Source organism: Engystomops pustulosus, chromosome 6 (genome assembly GCF_040894005.1).
Source record: "Engystomops pustulosus chromosome 6, aEngPut4.maternal, whole genome shotgun sequence".
Classification (NCBI taxonomy): Eukaryota; Metazoa; Chordata; class Amphibia; order Anura; family Leptodactylidae; genus Engystomops; species Engystomops pustulosus.
Genome location: NC_092416.1, coordinates 166,692,694 through 166,706,444, shown reverse-complemented (window position 1 = coordinate 166,706,444; position 13,751 = coordinate 166,692,694). Strand labels below are relative to the sequence as shown.

Sequence of the window (13,751 nt, the reverse complement as noted above, 5' to 3'; positions counted from 1 at the left end):
TCTTTCCCGCCACGGTAGATGCCACTCATACCTGCCACTAAGAGTTTGCTTCATATGCAAAAGAACCACTGATTTAAACAGAACAGAAAATGACGCAGGGGTTGCTTTTGCTATGGGGCAGTAACAAAATATTCCCGAGTGACATTCACTTTTAGATGACGAGAGAAGAAAGCCCTTGCATTTCTCTTTACATTAGTTTTGTTTGCCTGTAAGGACGGCTTCAGTTTTTTAAACAGTTTTTCAAGAGTAGGGGTTTTCACTTTTGCCTAACGCGTGAAAGTCCCTGTTTGAAAACCGTTGAGTTTCTGTAGTGAAGTGGACATCACATTTGCCACAATTGTCGACGGTGCCCAGTTCGAGACAAGGTGGGAGTGTCGTTTGGAACCAATCAGAAACGCGTTTTGCGACTTTTGAATGACTCAACATTCCTCGCGTTGGTTTATAAATTTGGTTTTGTTTGCGTCTAAAGACCAGTTGAGGTGTTTTCATCGGGTTTCTGTAGTGTAGTGGTTATCACGTTCGCCTCACACGCGAAAGGTCCCCGGTTCGAAACCGGGCAGAAACATGAGATGTTCTACTTTTGAAGACACAAGAGAGAGAAATCTTTTTTCATTGTGTCTTTTCCTCCAAAGTAGCTGCCAGTTATTACTGCGCTCAGTGTTCTCCATCTAGTCTGCTGTACTCAAAGGTCTAGAAGTGAGCAGTCAACGTGTTTCTGTAGTGTAGTGGTTATCACGTTCGCCTAACACGCGAAAGGTCCCCGGTTCGAAACCGGGCAGAAACAAGAGACTGTCTCTTTTTTTTAAGGAATCGGAAAGAAAAATCTTGTTTCGTCGTGTCTTTCCCGCCACGGTAGATGCCACTCATACCTGCCACTAAGAGTTTGCTTCATATGCAAAAGAACCACTGATTTAAACAGAACAGAAAATGACGCAGGGGTTGCTTTTGCTATGGGGCAGTAACAAAATATTCCCGAGTGACATTCACTTTTAGATGACGAGAGAAGAAAGCCCTTGCATTTCTCTTTACATTAGTTTTGTTTGCCTGTAAGGACGGCTTCAGTTTTTTAAACAGTTTTTCAAGAGTAGGGGTTTTCACTTTTGCCTAACGCGTGAAAGTCCCTGTTTGAAAACCGTTGAGTTTCTGTAGTGAAGTGGACATCACATTTGCCACAATTGTCGACGGTGCCCAGTTCGAGACAAGGTGGGAGTGTCGTTTGGTTTATAAATTTGGTTTTGTTTGCGTCTAAAGACCAGTTGAGGTTTTTTCATCGGGTTTCTGTAGTGTAGTGGTTATCACGTTCGCCTCACACGCGAAAGGTCCCCGGTTCGAAACCGGGCAGAAACATGAGATGTTCTACTTTTGAAGACACAAGAGAGAGGAATCTTTTTTCATTGTGTCTTTTCCTCCAAAGTAGCTGCCAGTTATTACTGCGCTCAGTGTTCTCCATCTAGTCTGCTGTACTCAAAGGTCTAGAAGTGAGCAGTCAACGTGTTTCTGTAGTGTAGTGGTTATCACGTTCGCCTAACACGCGAAAGGTCCCCGGTTCGAAACCGGGCAGAAACAAGAGACTGTCCCTTTTTTTAAGGAATCGGAAAGAAAAATCTTGTTTCGTCGTGTCTTTCCCGCCACGGTAGATGCCACTCATACCTGCCACTAAGAGTTTGCTTCATATGCAAAAGAACCACTGATTTAAACAGAACAGAAAATGACGCAGGGGTTGCTTTTGCTATGGGGCAGTAACAAAATATTCCCGAGTGACATTCACTTTTAGATGACGAGAGAAGAAAGCCCTTGCATTTCTCTTTACATTAGTTTTGTTTGCCTGTAAGGACGGCTTCAGTTTTTTAAACAGTTTTTCAAGAGTAGGGGTTTTCACTTTTGCCTAACGCGTGAAAGTCCCTGTTTGAAAACCGTTGAGTTTCTGTAGTGAGGTGGACATCACATTTGCCACAATTGTCGACGGTGCCCAGTTCGAGACAAGGTGGGAGTGTCGTTTGGAACCAATCAGAAACGCGTTTTGCGACTTTTGAATGACTCAACATTCCTCGCTTTGGTTTATAAATTTGGTTTTGTTTGCGTCTAAAGACCAGTTGAGGTGCTTTCATCGGGTTTCTGTAGTGTAGTGGTTATCACGTTCGCCTCACACGCGAAAGGTCCCCGGTTCGAAACCGGGCAGAAACATGAGATGTTCTACTTTTGAAGACACAAGAGAGAGAAATCTTTTTTCATTGTGTCTTTTCCTCCAAAGTAGCTGCCAGTTATTACTGCGCTCAGTGTTCTCCATCTAGTCTGCTGTACTCAAAGGTCTAGAAGTGAGCAGTCAACGTGTTTCTGTAGTGTAGTGGTTATCACGTTCGCCTAACACGCGAAAGGTCCCCGGTTCGAAACCGGGCAGAAACAAGAGACTGTCTCTTTTTTTAAGGAATCGGAAAGAAAAATCTTGTTTCGTCGTGTCTTTCCCGCCACGGTAGATGCCACTCATACCTGCCACTAAGAGTTTGCTTCATATGCAAAAGAACCACTGATTTAAACAGAACAGAAAATGACGCAGGGGTTGCTTTTGCTATGGGGCAGTAACAAAATATTCCCGAGTGACATTCACTTTTAGATGACGAGAGAAGAAAGCCCTTGCATTTCTCTTTACATTAGTTTTGTTTGCCTGTAAGGACGGCTTCAGTTTTTTAAACAGTTTTTCAAGAGTAGGGGTTTTCACTTTTGCCTAACGCGTGAAAGTCCCTGTTTGAAAACCGTTGAGTTTCTGTAGTGAAGTGGACATCACATTTGCCACAATTGTCGACGGTGCCCAGTTCGAGACAAGGTGGGAGTGTCGTTTGGTTTATAAATTTGGTTTTGTTTGCGTCTAAAGACCAGTTGAGGTTTTTTCATCGGGTTTCTGTAGTGTAGTGGTTATCACGTTCGCCTCACACGCGAAAGGTCCCCGGTTCGAAACCGGGCAGAAACATGAGATGTTCTACTTTTGAAGACACAAGAGAGAGGAATCTTTTTTCATTGTGTCTTTTCCTCCAAAGTAGCTGCCAGTTATTACTGCGCTCAGTGTTCTCCATCTAGTCTGCTGTACTCAAAGGTCTAGAAGTGAGCAGTCAACGTGTTTCTGTAGTGTTGTGGTTATCACGTTCGCCTAACACGCGAAAGGTCCCCGGTTCGAAACCGGGCAGAAACAAGAGACTGTCTCTTTTTTTAAGGAATCGGAAAGAAAAATCTTGTTTCGTCGTGTCTTTCCCGCCACGGTAGATGCCACTCATACCTGCCACTAAGAGTTTGCTTCATATGCAAAAGAACCACTGATTTAAACAGAACAGAAAATGACGCAGGGGTTGCTTTTGCTATGGGGCAGTAACAAAATATTCCCGAGTGACATTCACTTTTAGATGACGAGAGAAGAAAGCCCTTGCATTTCTCTTTACATTAGTTTTGTTTACCTGTAAGGACGGCTTCAGTTTTTTAAACAGTTTTTCAAGAGTAGGGGTTTTCACTTTTGCCTAACGCGTGAAAGTCCCTGTTTGAAAACCGTTGAGTTTCTGTAGTGAAGTGGACATCACATTTGCCACAATTGTCGACGGTGCCCAGTTCGAGACAAGGTGGGAGTGTCGTTTGGAACCAATCAGAAACGCGTTTTGCGACTTTTGAATGACTCAACATTCCTCGCGTTGGTTTATAAATTTGGTTTTTTTTGCGTCTAAAGACCAGTTGAGGTGTTTTCATCGGGTTTCTGTAGTGTAGTGGTTATCACGTTCGCCTCACACGCGAAAGGTCCCCGGTTCGAAACCGGGCAGAAACATGAGATGTTCTACTTTTGAAGACACAAGAGAGAGAAATCTTTTTTCATTGTGTCTTTTCCTCCAAAGTAGCTGCCAGTTATTACTGCGCTCAGTGTTCTCCATCTAGTCTGCTGTACTCAAAGGTCTAGAAGTGAGCAGTCAACGTGTTTCTGTAGTGTAGTGGTTATCACGTTCGCCTAACATGCGAAAGGTCCCCGGTTCGAAACCGGGCAGAAACAAGAGACTGTCTCTTTTTTTTAAGGAATCGGAAAGAAAAATCTTGTTTCGTCGTGTCTTTCCCGCCACGGTAGATGCCACTCATACCTGCCACTAAGAGTTTGCTTCATATGCAAAAGAACCACTGATTTAAACAGAACAGAAAATGACGCAGGGGTTGCTTTTGCTATGGGGCAGTAACAAAATATTCCCGAGTGACATTCACTTTTAGATGACGAGAGAAGAAAGCCCTTGCATTTCTCTTTACATTAGTTTTGTTTGCCTGTAAGGACGGCTTCAGTTTTTTAAACAGTTTTTCAAGAGTAGGGGTTTTCACTTTTGCCTAACGCGTGAAAGTCCCTGTTTGAAAACCGTTGAGTTTCTGTAGTGAAGTGGACATCACATTTGCCACAATTGTCGACGGTGCCCAGTTCGAGACAAGGTGGGAGTGTCGTTTGGAACCAATCAGAAACGCGTTTTGCGACTTTTGAATGACTCAACATTCCTCGCGTTGGTTTATAAATTTGGTTTTGTTTGCGTCTAAAGACCAGTTGAGGTTTTTTCATCGGGTTTCTGTAGTGTAGTGGTTATCACGTTCGCCTCACACGCGAAAGGTCCCCGGTTCGAAACCGGGCAGAAACATGAGATGTTCTACTTTTGAAGACACAAGAGAGAGAAATCTTTTTTCATTGTGTCTTTTCCTCCAAAGTAGCTGCCAGTTATTACTGCGCTCAGTGTTCTCCATCTAGTCTGCTGTACTCAAAGGTCTAGAAGTGAGCAGTCAACGTGTTTCTGTAGTGTAGTGGTTATCACGTTCGCCTAACACGCGAAAGGTCCCCGGTTCGAAACCGGGCAGAAACAAGAGACTGTCTCTTTTTTTAAGGAATCGGAAATAAAAATCTTGTTTCGTCGTGTCTTTCCCGCCACGGTAGATGCCACTCATACCTGCCACTAAGAGTTTGCTTCATATGCAAAAGAACCACTGATTTAAACAGAACAGAAAATGACGCAGGGGTTGCTTTTGCTATGGGGCAGTAACAAAATATTCCCGAGTGACATTCACTTTTAGATGACGAGAGAAGAAAGCCCTTGCATTTCTCTTTACATTAGTTTTGTTTGCCTGTAAGGACGGCTTCAGTTTTTTAAACAGTTTTTCAAGAGTAGGGGTTTTCACTTTTGCCTAACGCGTGAAAGTCCCTGTTTGAAAACCGTTGAGTTTCTGTAGTGAAGTGGACATCACATTTGCCACAATTGTCGACGGTGCCCAGTTCGAGACAAGGTGGGAGTGTCGTTTGGAACCAATCAGAAACGCGTTTTGCGACTTTTGAATGACTCAACATTCCTCGCGTTGGTTTATAAATTTGGTTTTGTTTGCGTCTAAAGACCAGTTGAGGTGTTTTTATCGGGTTTCTGTAGTGTAGTGGTTATCACGTTCGCCTCACACGCGAAAGGTCCCCGGTTCGAAACCGGGCAGAAACATGAGATGTTCTACTTTTGAAGACACAAGAGAGAGAAATCTTTTTTCATTGTGTCTTTTCCTCCAAAGTAGCTGCCAGTTATTACTGCGCTCAGTGTTCTCCATCTAGTCTGCTGTACTCAAAGGTCTAGAAGTGAGCAGTCAACGTGTTTCTGTAGTGTAGTGGTTATCACGTTCGCCGAACACGCGAAAGGTCCCCGGTTCGAAACCGGGCAGAAACAAGAGACTGTCTCTTTTTTTAAGGAATCGGAAATAAAAATCTTGTTTCGTCGTGTCTTTCCCGCCACGGTAGATGCCACTCATACCTGCCACTAAGAGTTTGCTTCATATGCAAAAGAACCACTGATTTAAACAGAACAGAAAATGACGCAGGGGTTGCTTTTGCTATGGGGCAGTAACAAAATATTCCCGAGTGACATTCACTTTTAGATGACGAGAGAAGAAAGCCCTTGCATTTCTCTTTACATTAGTTTTGTTTGCCTGTAAGGACGGCTTCAGTTTTTTAAACAGTTTTTCAAGAGTAGGGGTTTTCACTTTTGCCTAACGCGTGAAAGTCCCTGTTTGAAAACCGTTGAGTTTCTGTAGTGAAGTGGACATCACATTTGCCACAATTGTCGACGGTGCCCAGTTCGAGACAAGGTGGGAGTGTCGTTTGGTTTATAAATTTGGTTTTGTTTGCGTCTAAAGACCAGTTGAGGTTTTTTCATCGGGTTTCTGTAGTGTAGTGGTTATCACGTTCGCCTCACACGCGAAAGGTCCCCGGTTCGAAACCGGGCAGAAACATGAGATGTTCTACTTTTGAAGACACAAGAGAGAGGAATCTTTTTTCATTGTGTCTTTTCCTCCAAAGTAGCTGCCAGTTATTACTGCGCTCAGTGTTCTCCATCTAGTCTGCTGTACTCAAAGGTCTAGAAGTGAGCAGTCAACGTGTTTCTGTAGTGTTGTGGTTATCACGTTCGCCTAACACGCGAAAGGTCCCCGGTTCGAAACCGGGCAGAAACAAGAGACTGTCTCTTTTTTTAAGGAATCGGAAAGAAAAATCTTGTTTCGTCGTGTCTTTCCCGCCACGGTAGATGCCACTCATACCTGCCACTAAGAGTTTGCTTCATATGCAAAAGAACCACTGATTTAAACAGAACAGAAAATGACGCAGGGGTTGCTTTTGCTATGGGGCAGTAACAAAATATTCCCGAGTGACATTCACTTTTAGATGACGAGAGAAGAAAGCCCTTGCATTTCTCTTTACATTAGTTTTGTTTGCCTGTAAGGACGGCTTCAGTTTTTTAAACAGTTTTTCAAGAGTAGGGGTTTTCACTTTTGCCTAACGCGTGAAAGTCCCTGTTTGAAAACCGTTGAGTTTCTGTAGTGAAGTGGACATCACATTTGCCACAATTGTCGACGGTGCCCAGTTCGAGACAAGGTGGGAGTGTCGTTTGGAACCAATCAGAAACGCGTTTTGCGACTTTTGAATGACTCAACATTCCTCGCGTTGGTTTATAAATTTGGTTTTGTTTGCGTCTAAAGACCAGTTGAGGTGTTTTTATCGGGTTTCTGTAGTGTAGTGGTTATCACGTTCGCCTCACACGCGAAAGGTCCCCGGTTCGAAACCGGGCAGAAACATGAGATGTTCTACTTTTGAAGACACAAGAGAGAGAAATCTTTTTTCATTGTGTCTTTTCCTCCAAAGTAGCTGCCAGTTATTACTGCGCTCAGTGTTCTCCATCTAGTCTGCTGTACTCAAAGGTCTAGAAGTGAGCAGTCAACGTGTTTCTGTAGTGTAGTGGTTATCACGTTCGCCGAACACGCGAAAGGTCCCCGGTTCGAAACCGGGCAGAAACAAGAGACTGTCTCTTTTTTTAAGGAATCGAAAATAAAAATCTTGTTTCGTCGTGTCTTTCCCGCCACGGTAGATGCCACTCATACCTGCCACTAAGAGTTTGCTTCATATGCAAAGGAACCACTGATTTAAACAGAACAGAAAATGACGCAGGGGTTGCTTTTGCTATGGGGCAGTAACAAAATATTCCCGAGTGACATTCACTTTTAGATGACGAGAGAAGAAAGCCCTTGCATTTCTCTTTACATTAGTTTTGTTTGCCTGTAAGGACGGCTTCAGTTTTTTAAACAGTTTTTCAAGAGTAGGGGTTTTCACTTTTGCCTAACGCGTGAAAGTCCCTGTTTGAAAACCGTTGAGTTTCTGTAGTGAAGTGGACATCACATTTGCCACAATTGTCGACGGTGCCCAGTTCGAGACAAGGTGGGAGTGTCGTTTGGTTTATAAATTTGGTTTTGTTTGCGTCTAAAGACCAGTTGAGGTTTTTTCATCGGGTTTCTGTAGTGTAGTGGTTATCACGTTCGCCTCACACGCGAAAGGTCCCCGGTTCGAAACCGGGCAGAAACATGAGATGTTCTACTTTTGAAGACACAAGAGAGAGGAATCTTTTTTCATTGTGTCTTTTCCTCCAAAGTAGCTGCCAGTTATTACTGCGCTCAGTGTTCTCCATCTAGTCTGCTGTACTCAAAGGTCTAGAAGTGAGCAGTCAACGTGTTTCTGTAGTGTAGTGGTTATCACGTTCGCCGAACACGCGAAAGGTCCCCGGTTCGAAACCGGGCAGAAACAAGAGACTGTCTCTTTTTTTAAGGAATCGGAAATAAAAATCTTGTTTCGTCGTGTCTTTCCCGCCACGGTAGATGCCACTCATACCTGCCACTAAGAGTTTGCTTCATATGCAAAAGAACCACTGATTTAAACAGAACAGAAAATGACGCAGGGGTTGCTTTTGCTATGGGGCAGTAACAAAATATTCCCGAGTGACATTCACTTTTAGATGACGAGAGAAGAAAGCCCTTGCATTTCTCTTTACATTAGTTTTGTTTGCCTGTAAGGACGGCTTCAGTTTTTTAAACAGTTTTTCAAGAGTAGGGGTTTTCACTTTTGCCTAACGCGTGAAAGTCCCTGTTTGAAAACCGTTGAGTTTCTGTAGTGAAGTGGACATCACATTTGCCACAATTGTCGACGGTGCCCAGTTCGAGACAAGGTGGGAGTGTCGTTTGGTTTATAAATTTGGTTTTGTTTGCGTCTAAAGACCAGTTGAGGTTTTTTCATCGGGTTTCTGTAGTGTAGTGGTTATCACGTTCGCCTCACACGCGAAAGGTCCCCGGTTCGAAACTGGGCAGAAACATGAGATGTTCTACTTTTGAAGACACAAGAGAGAGGAATCTTTTTTCATTGTGTCTTTTCCTCCAAAGTAGCTGCCAGTTATTACTGCGCTCAGTGTTCTCCATCTAGTCTGCTGTACTCAAAGGTCTAGAAGTGAGCAGTCAACGTGTTTCTGTAGTGTTGTGGTTATCACGTTCGCCTAACACGCGAAAGGTCCCCGGTTCGAAACCGGGCAGAAACAAGAGACTGTCTCTTTTTTTAAGGAATCGGAAAGAAAAATCTTGTTTCGTCGTGTCTTTCCCGCCACGGTAGATGCCACTCATACCTGCCACTAAGAGTTTGCTTCATATGCAAAAGAACCACTGATTTAAACAGAACAGAAAATGACGCAGGGGTTGCTTTTGCTATGGGGCAGTAACAAAATATTCCCGAGTGACATTCACTTTTAGATGACGAGAGAAGAAAGCCCTTGCATTTCTCTTTACATTAGTTTTGTTTACCTGTAAGGACGGCTTCAGTTTTTTAAACAGTTTTTCAAGAGTAGGGGTTTTCACTTTTGCCTAACGCGTGAAAGTCCCTGTTTGAAAACCGTTGAGTTTCTGTAGTGAAGTGGACATCACATTTGCCACAATTGTCGACGGTGCCCAGTTCGAGACAAGGTGGGAGTGTCGTTTGGAACCAATCAGAAACGCGTTTTGCGACTTTTGAATGACTCAACATTCCTCGCGTTGGTTTATAAATTTGGTTTTTTTTGCGTCTAAAGACCAGTTGAGGTGTTTTCATCGGGTTTCTGTAGTGTAGTGGTTATCACGTTCGCCTCACACGCGAAAGGTCCCCGGTTCGAAACCGGGCAGAAACATGAGATGTTCTACTTTTGAAGACACAAGAGAGAGAAATCTTTTTTCATTGTGTCTTTTCCTCCAAAGTAGCTGCCAGTTATTACTGCGCTCAGTGTTCTCCATCTAGTCTGCTGTACTCAAAGGTCTAGAAGTGAGCAGTCAACGTGTTTCTGTAGTGTAGTGGTTATCACGTTCGCCTAACATGCGAAAGGTCCCCGGTTCGAAACCGGGCAGAAACAAGAGACTGTCTCTTTTTTTTAAGGAATCGGAAAGAAAAATCTTGTTTCGTCATGTCTTTCCCGCCACGGTAGATGCCACTCATACCTGCCACTAAGAGTTTGCTTCATATGCAAAAGAACCACTGATTTAAACAGAACAGAAAATGACGCAGGGGTTGCTTTTGCTATGGGGCAGTAACAAAATATTCCCGAGTGACATTCACTTTTAGATGACGAGAGAAGAAAGCCCTTGCATTTCTCTTTACATTAGTTTTGTTTGCCTGTAAGGACGGCTTCAGTTTTTTAAACAGTTTTTCAAGAGTAGGGGTTTTCACTTTTGCCTAACGCGTGAAAGTCCCTGTTTGAAAACCGTTGAGTTTCTGTAGTGAAGTGGACATCACATTTGCCACAATTGTCGACGGTGCCCAGTTCGAGACAAGGTGGGAGTGTCGTTTGGAACCAATCAGAAACGCGTTTTGCGACTTTTGAATGACTCAACATTCCTCGCGTTGGTTTATAAATTTGGTTTTGTTTGCGTCTAAAGACCAGTTGAGGTGTTTTTATCGGGTTTCTGTAGTGTAGTGGTTATCACTTTCGCCTCACACGCGAAAGGTCCCCGGTTCGAAACCGGGCAGAAACATGAGATGTTCTACTTTTGAAGACACAAGAGAGAGAAATCTTTTTTCATTGTGTCTTTTCCTCCAAAGTAGCTGCCAGTTATTACTGCGCTCAGTGTTCTACATCTAGTCTGCTGTACTCAAAGGTCTAGAAGTGAGCAGTCAACGTGTTTCTGTAGTGTAGTGGTTATCACGTTCGCCTAACACGTGAAAGGTCCCCGGTTCGAAACCGGGCAGAAACAAGAGACTGTCTCTTTTTTTTAAGGAATCGGAAAGAAAAATCTTGTTTCGTCGTGTCTTTCCCGCCACGGTAGATGCCACTCATACCTGCCACTAAGAGTTTGCTTCATATGCAAAAGAACCACTGATTTAAACAGAACAGAAAATGACGCAGGGGTTGCTTTTGCTATGGGGCAGTAACAAAATATTCCCAAGTGACATTCACTTTTAGATGACGAGAGAAGAAAGCCCTTGCATTTCTCTTTACATTAGTTTTGTTTGCCTGTAAGGACGGCTTCAGTTTTTTAAACAGTTTTTCAAGAGTAGGGGTTTTCACTTTTGCCTAACGCGTGAAAGTCCCTGTTTGAAAACCGTTGAGTTTCTGTAGTGAAGTGGACATCACATTTGCCACAATTGTCGACGGTGCCCAGTTCGAGACAAGGTGGGAGTGTCGTTTGGAACCAATCAGAAACGCGTTTTGCGACTTTTGAATGACTCAACATTCCTCGCGTTGGTTTATAAATTTGGTTTTGTTTGCGTCTAAAGACCAGTTGAGGTGTTTTTATCGGGTTTCTGTAGTGTAGTGGTTATCACGTTCGCCTCACACGCGAAAGGTCCCCGGTTCGAAACCGGGCAGAAACATGAGATGTTCTACTTTTGAAGACACAAGAGAGAGAAATCTTTTTTCATTGTGTCTTTTCCTCCAAAGTAGCTGCCAGTTATTACTGCGCTCAGTGTTCTACATCTAGTCTGCTGTACTCAAAGGTCTAGAAGTGAGCAGTCAACGTGTTTCTGTAGTGTAGTGGTTATCACGTTCGCCTAACACGCGAAAGGTCCCCGGTTCGAAACCGGGCAGAAACAAGAGACTGTCTCTTTTTTTTAAGGAATCGGAAAGAAAAATCTTGTTTCGTCGTGTCTTTCCCGCCATGGTAGATGCCACTCATACCTGCCACTAAGAGTTTGCTTCATATGCAAAAGAACCACTGATTTAAACAGAACAGAAAATGACGCAGGGGTTGCTTTTGCTATGGGGCAGTAACAAAATATTCCCAAGTGACATTCACTTTTAGATGACGAGAGAAGAAAGCCCTTGCATTTCTCTTTACATTAGTTTTGTTTGCCTGTAAGGACGGCTTCAGTTTTTTAAACAGTTTTTCAAGAGTAGGGGTTTTCACTTTTGCCTAACGCGTGAAAGTCCCTGTTTGAAAACCGTTGAGTTTCTGTAATGAAGTGGACATCACATTTGCCACAATTGTCGACGGTGCCCAGTTCGAGACAAGGTGGGAGTGTCGTTTGGAACCAATCAGAAACGCGTTTTGCGACTTTTGAATGACTCAACATTCCTCGCGTTGGTTTATAAATTTGGTTTTGTTTGCGTCTAAAGACCAGTTGAGGTGTTTCCATCGGGTTTCTGTAGTGTAGTGGTTATCACGTTCGCCTCACACGCGAAAGGTCCCCGGTTCGAAACCGGGCAGAAACATGAGATGTTCTACTTTTGAAGACACAAGAGAGAGAAATCTTTTTTCATTGTGTCTTTTCCTCCAAAGTAGCTGCCAGTTATTACTGCGCTCAGTATTCTCCATCTAGTCTGCTGTACTCAAAGGTCTAGAAGTGAGCAGTCAACGTGTTTCTGTAGTGTAGTGGTTATCACGTTCGCCTAACACGCGAAAGGTCCCCGGTACGAAACCGGGCAGAAACAAGAGACTGTCTCTTTTTTTAAGGAATCGGAAAGAAAAATCTTGTTTCGTCGTGTCTTTCCCGCCACGGTAGATGCCACTCATACCTGCCACTAAGAGTTTGCTTCATATGCAAAAGAACCACTGATTTAAACAGAACAGAAAATGACGCAGGGGTTGCTTTTGCTATGGGGCAGTAACAAAATATTCCCGAGTGACATTCACTTTTAGATGACGAGAGAAGAAAGCCCTTGCATTTCTCTTTACATTAGTTTTGTTTGCCTGTAAGGACGGCTTCAGTTTTTTAAACAGTTTTTCAAGAGTAGGGGTTTTCACTTTTGCCTAACGCGTGAAAGTCCCTGTTTGAAAACCGTTGAGTTTCTGTAGTGAAGTGGACATCACATTTGCCACAATTGTCGACGGTGCCCAGTTCGAGACAAGGTGGGAGTGTCGTTTGGAACCAATCAGAAACGCGTTTTGCGACTTTTGAATGACTCAACATTCCTCGCGTTGGTTTATAAATTTGGTTTTGTTTGCGTCTAAAGACCAGTTGAGGTGTTTTCATCGGGTTTCTGTAGTGTAGTGGTTATCACGTTCGCCTCACACGCGAAAGGTCCCCGGTTCGAAACCGGGCAGAAACATGAGATGTTCTACTTTTGAAGACACAAGAGAGAGAAATCTTTTTTCATTGTGTCTTTTCCTCCAAAGTAGCTGCCAGTTATTACTGCGCTCAGTGTTCTCCATCTAGTCTGCTGTACTCAAAGGTCTAGAAGTGAGCAGTCAACGTGTTTCTGTAGTGTAGTGGTTATCACGGTCGCCTAACACGCGAAAGTTCCCCGGTTCGAAACTGGGCAGAAACAAGAGACTGTCTCTCTTTTCAAGGAATCGGAAAGAAAAATCTTGTTTCGTCATGTCTTTCCCGCCATGGTAGATGCCACTCATACCTGCCACTAAGAGTTTGCTTCATATGCAAAAGAACCACTGATTTAAACAGAACAGAAAATGACGCAGGGGTTGCTTTTGCTATGGGGCAGTAACAAAATATTCCCGAGTGACATTCACCTTTAGATGACGAGAGAAGAAAGCCCTTGCATTTCTCTTTACATTAGTTTTGTTTGCCTGTAAGGACGGCTTCAGTTTTTTAAACAGTTTTTCAAGAGTAGGGGTTTTCACTTTTGCCTAACGCGTGAAAGTCCCTGTTTGAAAACCGTTGAGTTTCTGTAGTGAAGTGGACATCACATTTGCCACAATTGACGACGGTGCCCAGTTCGTGACAAGGTGGGAGTGTCGTTTGGAACCAATCAGAAACGCGTTTTGCGACTTTTGAATGACTCAACATTCCTCGCGTTGGTTTATAAATTTGGTTTTGTTTGCGTCTAAAGACCAGTTGAGGTGTTTTCATCGGGTTTCTGTAGTGTAGTGGTTATCACGTTCGCCTCACACGCGAAAGGTCCCCGGTTCGAAACCGGGCAGAAACATGAGATGTTCTACTTTTGAAGACACAAGAGAGAGAAATCTTTTTTCATTGTGTCTTTTCCTCCAAAGTA

The 13,751-nt window shown here is 43.5% G+C and overlaps 23 non-coding genes across 23 annotated transcripts; all 23 read left to right on the top strand.

Annotated features, from left to right (window-relative positions):
* The first annotated feature begins 492 nt into the window (after window positions 1-492).
* On the top strand, window positions 493-565 carry TRNAV-CAC (transfer RNA valine (anticodon CAC)). Its single transcript has one exon. It is a non-coding gene; the product is annotated as a tRNA-Val (tRNA).
* Window positions 566-711: 146 nt separating this feature from the next.
* TRNAV-AAC (transfer RNA valine (anticodon AAC)) lies at window positions 712-784 on the top strand. The gene has a single exon. It is a non-coding gene; the product is annotated as a tRNA-Val (tRNA).
* A 490-nt stretch (window positions 785-1,274) lies between these two features.
* Window positions 1,275-1,347, top strand: TRNAV-CAC (transfer RNA valine (anticodon CAC)). Its single transcript has one exon. It is a non-coding gene; the product is annotated as a tRNA-Val (tRNA).
* A 146-nt stretch (window positions 1,348-1,493) lies between these two features.
* On the top strand, window positions 1,494-1,566 carry TRNAV-AAC (transfer RNA valine (anticodon AAC)). Its single transcript has one exon. It is a non-coding gene; the product is annotated as a tRNA-Val (tRNA).
* Window positions 1,567-2,111: 545 nt separating this feature from the next.
* TRNAV-CAC (transfer RNA valine (anticodon CAC)) lies at window positions 2,112-2,184 on the top strand. The gene has a single exon. It is a non-coding gene; the product is annotated as a tRNA-Val (tRNA).
* A 146-nt stretch (window positions 2,185-2,330) lies between these two features.
* Window positions 2,331-2,403, top strand: TRNAV-AAC (transfer RNA valine (anticodon AAC)). Its single transcript has one exon. It is a non-coding gene; the product is annotated as a tRNA-Val (tRNA).
* Window positions 2,404-2,892: 489 nt separating this feature from the next.
* TRNAV-CAC (transfer RNA valine (anticodon CAC)) lies at window positions 2,893-2,965 on the top strand. The gene has a single exon. It is a non-coding gene; the product is annotated as a tRNA-Val (tRNA).
* Window positions 2,966-3,729: 764 nt separating this feature from the next.
* Window positions 3,730-3,802, top strand: TRNAV-CAC (transfer RNA valine (anticodon CAC)). Its single transcript has one exon. It is a non-coding gene; the product is annotated as a tRNA-Val (tRNA).
* A 146-nt stretch (window positions 3,803-3,948) lies between these two features.
* On the top strand, window positions 3,949-4,021 carry TRNAV-AAC (transfer RNA valine (anticodon AAC)). The gene has a single exon. It is a non-coding gene; the product is annotated as a tRNA-Val (tRNA).
* Window positions 4,022-4,567: 546 nt separating this feature from the next.
* On the top strand, window positions 4,568-4,640 carry TRNAV-CAC (transfer RNA valine (anticodon CAC)). The gene has a single exon. It is a non-coding gene; the product is annotated as a tRNA-Val (tRNA).
* Window positions 4,641-4,786: 146 nt separating this feature from the next.
* TRNAV-AAC (transfer RNA valine (anticodon AAC)) lies at window positions 4,787-4,859 on the top strand. Its single transcript has one exon. It is a non-coding gene; the product is annotated as a tRNA-Val (tRNA).
* A 545-nt stretch (window positions 4,860-5,404) lies between these two features.
* TRNAV-CAC (transfer RNA valine (anticodon CAC)) lies at window positions 5,405-5,477 on the top strand. Its single transcript has one exon. It is a non-coding gene; the product is annotated as a tRNA-Val (tRNA).
* Window positions 5,478-6,185: 708 nt separating this feature from the next.
* On the top strand, window positions 6,186-6,258 carry TRNAV-CAC (transfer RNA valine (anticodon CAC)). Its single transcript has one exon. It is a non-coding gene; the product is annotated as a tRNA-Val (tRNA).
* Window positions 6,259-7,022: 764 nt separating this feature from the next.
* Window positions 7,023-7,095, top strand: TRNAV-CAC (transfer RNA valine (anticodon CAC)). The gene has a single exon. It is a non-coding gene; the product is annotated as a tRNA-Val (tRNA).
* A 708-nt stretch (window positions 7,096-7,803) lies between these two features.
* Window positions 7,804-7,876, top strand: TRNAV-CAC (transfer RNA valine (anticodon CAC)). The gene has a single exon. It is a non-coding gene; the product is annotated as a tRNA-Val (tRNA).
* A 1,545-nt stretch (window positions 7,877-9,421) lies between these two features.
* TRNAV-CAC (transfer RNA valine (anticodon CAC)) lies at window positions 9,422-9,494 on the top strand. Its single transcript has one exon. It is a non-coding gene; the product is annotated as a tRNA-Val (tRNA).
* Window positions 9,495-9,640: 146 nt separating this feature from the next.
* TRNAV-AAC (transfer RNA valine (anticodon AAC)) lies at window positions 9,641-9,713 on the top strand. Its single transcript has one exon. It is a non-coding gene; the product is annotated as a tRNA-Val (tRNA).
* A 765-nt stretch (window positions 9,714-10,478) lies between these two features.
* Window positions 10,479-10,551, top strand: TRNAV-AAC (transfer RNA valine (anticodon AAC)). Its single transcript has one exon. It is a non-coding gene; the product is annotated as a tRNA-Val (tRNA).
* A 546-nt stretch (window positions 10,552-11,097) lies between these two features.
* Window positions 11,098-11,170, top strand: TRNAV-CAC (transfer RNA valine (anticodon CAC)). Its single transcript has one exon. It is a non-coding gene; the product is annotated as a tRNA-Val (tRNA).
* A 146-nt stretch (window positions 11,171-11,316) lies between these two features.
* On the top strand, window positions 11,317-11,389 carry TRNAV-AAC (transfer RNA valine (anticodon AAC)). The gene has a single exon. It is a non-coding gene; the product is annotated as a tRNA-Val (tRNA).
* Window positions 11,390-11,935: 546 nt separating this feature from the next.
* TRNAV-CAC (transfer RNA valine (anticodon CAC)) lies at window positions 11,936-12,008 on the top strand. The gene has a single exon. It is a non-coding gene; the product is annotated as a tRNA-Val (tRNA).
* Window positions 12,009-12,772: 764 nt separating this feature from the next.
* TRNAV-CAC (transfer RNA valine (anticodon CAC)) lies at window positions 12,773-12,845 on the top strand. Its single transcript has one exon. It is a non-coding gene; the product is annotated as a tRNA-Val (tRNA).
* Window positions 12,846-13,609: 764 nt separating this feature from the next.
* On the top strand, window positions 13,610-13,682 carry TRNAV-CAC (transfer RNA valine (anticodon CAC)). Its single transcript has one exon. It is a non-coding gene; the product is annotated as a tRNA-Val (tRNA).
* Window positions 13,683-13,751: the final 69 nt, after the last annotated feature.